Source organism: Tachysurus fulvidraco, chromosome 14 (genome assembly GCF_022655615.1).
Source record: "Tachysurus fulvidraco isolate hzauxx_2018 chromosome 14, HZAU_PFXX_2.0, whole genome shotgun sequence".
NCBI lineage: Eukaryota > Metazoa > Chordata > Actinopteri > Siluriformes > Bagridae > Tachysurus > Tachysurus fulvidraco.
This window is the reverse complement of record NC_062531.1, coordinates 25,644,149-25,646,648: the sequence shown is the minus strand read 5'-3', so window position 1 is coordinate 25,646,648 and position 2,500 is coordinate 25,644,149. Positions and strand designations below refer to the sequence as shown.

At 47.0% G+C, this 2,500-nt stretch overlaps 1 protein-coding gene across 3 annotated transcripts in view; it reads left to right on the top strand.

The window, feature by feature from the left end:
• Positions 1-2,500, top strand: part of slc15a4 (solute carrier family 15 member 4) — a 44,603-nt gene that overhangs the window by 40,075 nt on the left and 2,028 nt on the right. The window lies entirely within an intron of this gene.

Below are 2,500 nucleotides of genomic sequence, written 5' to 3'. Positions count from 1 at the left end.
GATGGATGAGTAGATGTGTGGATGGATGTGTGGATGGATGAGTAGATGGATGTGTGGATGAACACGTGTATTAATCAGGAAGCTCAGATTGGGGTCACTGAGGTTTTTAGGCTTGTGATTTCTCAGCTTTTGCTTCCTAAAGGACGTTTTGTTGTGACGGATTTCCAGCTTTAACCGAGGAGCTGCTGACTTTTCTCCCCAGAAGCACGTGGTCACGCTCAGACCGTAACAGGTCGATAAAGCGGTGTCATGATGGACTGTGAATGTCAGACAGGAAGTGAAATGTGTGGATGATGGAGTCCGGGTCATGGAGTCGATCAGTTTACTGTCTGATCCCCGATTTAAGTGAAACGGCTGAATGCATTTTATCTCGTTTTAATGAAGCGTGGAACTGCAGACAGCCACAAAAGGTTAAGTGTATAATCATCAGTTCTGAAGGAAACACAAAATATTACACACTCAAATGTTTCCCTTTCACTCACTTTATTTATTTATTTATTTGTTTGTTTATTTATTTATTTATTTATTTATTTATTTATTTATTTATTTATTTATCTATCTCTCTCTCTTCGTTTCAGCCAGAATCATTTACATAAATAATTTGTCCTTTTTTTTTAAACTCGTTTAAAATGCAATAGATTTTCTTCTCCATCTCAGGACGCTGCAGCTGATGACATGTTCCTGCATCGTGTGTGTGTGTGTGTGTGTGTGTGTGTGTGTGTGTGTGTGTGTGTGTGTGTGTGTGTGTGTGTGTATAAACACGTGTAGGGGCAGCTGCTTCCACACACTGAGATTTCACCATGTTGAAGATGTTAAACAGAAATGGATGAAAATCTGTTTGATGAAGAGCAACATGTTAAACTGAGGGTTTATCATCTGTAGGAGAGTACATGCTGAGCACTTAGTGAAGTGGGCGTGGCCTCTCTGTCAGTGCCAGTGAAAGGGGTGTGGCTTCTGTGCCAGTCCCAGTTTAGGAGGTGTGGCTTCTGTGTCAGTCTCAGTTAAGGAGGTGTGGCTTCTGTGTCAGTCCCAGTGAAGGAGGTGTGTCTTCTGTATCAGTCCCTGTGGAGGAGGTGTGGCTTCTGTGTCTGTCCCAGTGAAGGAGGTGTGGCTTCTCTGTCAGTCCCTGTGAAGGAGGTGTGGCTTCTGTGTCAGTCCCTGTAGAGGAGGTGTGGCTTCTGTGTCAGTCCCTGTAGAGGAGGTGTGGCTTCTTTGTCTGTCCCAGTGAAGGAGGTGTGGCTTCTGTGTCTGTCCCAGTGAAGGAGGTGTGGCCTCGTGTCTGTCCCAGTGAAGGAGGTGTGGCCTCGGTGTCTGTCCCAGTGAAGGAGGTGTGGCCTCAGTGTCAGTCCCAGTGAAGGAGGTGTGGCCTCGGTGTCAGTCCCAGTGAAGGAGGTGTGGTCTCAGTGTCAGTCCCAGTTAAGGAGGTGTGGTCTCTCTGTCCCAGTATAAGGGAAGGAGAATCACACTGTATAGAAATAGCTAAAAAGCTTATAGAAGCATGGGATCTTTCCTATCAACAAACACGCTCACACACAAACCGACACACACACACACACACACACACACACACACACACTGATTCTTGTCATGTTTCAGTTAAAAATAAAATTTCCCCCCTCAGTTTTTCCCTCAGTTCCTCGCGTCTCCTCAGCGGCGTGTGCCGTATTTGTTTGTGTGGTGTGGCAGCTTCGCTCAGTCGTGTTTATTTTTCCATTACAGCCGAACGGCGGCCAAAAAGCTGTGACGGCTCCTTTCCTGAGGGGAACGGCAGCAATCTCTCAGCCAGCGAGTGTGTCGGAGTGATACAGCTCGGTGTTCTTTTACGACTGCGGCTTGATAGAGAGAGAGAAAAAAAAACTATCAACACAGGAAAGCACGAGGGTGACGAGGCGAGGCAGTGCGGGTGTCTGAGGGATGTTCAGAAGAAACACGGTGATATACGTGTTATCTGCTAGGCTGGGATTAGTGCTGCGCGCGCGTTTGTGTGTGTGTGTGTGTGCGTGTGTGTGTGTGTGTGGAGCTGATGAGTGACGGTTCAGTGTGAGTTTCATCATGGGAAGGATGGAATTGTCATATTTGTGCTTGTTGTTTGTGCAGCTTCACTGGAGAATCACGCTTTTTAACGCTGGACTCATTCGGGAGTCGTTCAGCGCGAAGCCAGCCGCGACACAAAAGCGGCACAGAAACCGACGATGTGGAAGTGTGTGTGTGTGTGTGTGTGTGTGTGTGTGTGTGTGTGTGTGTGTGTGTGTGTGTGTGTGTGTGTGTGTGTGTTTTATTCGGTGTGTTGATTAGTGTATCAATGCTGTAAGAAACTTTCAGTATAAAACAGCAGCTCCGTCCTCCTGGACCTCCGTCTTCTCACTGTCTCTGTTTGTTTCCCCCTAAATATCTATTTATACTGGTTGCTGCGGTTACTGTATGATGAGCGCTGATATAATAACCTAACACACACCTGTCAGCCAATCAGGATCCAGCAGCTGCCCGGGCCTTGGAACAC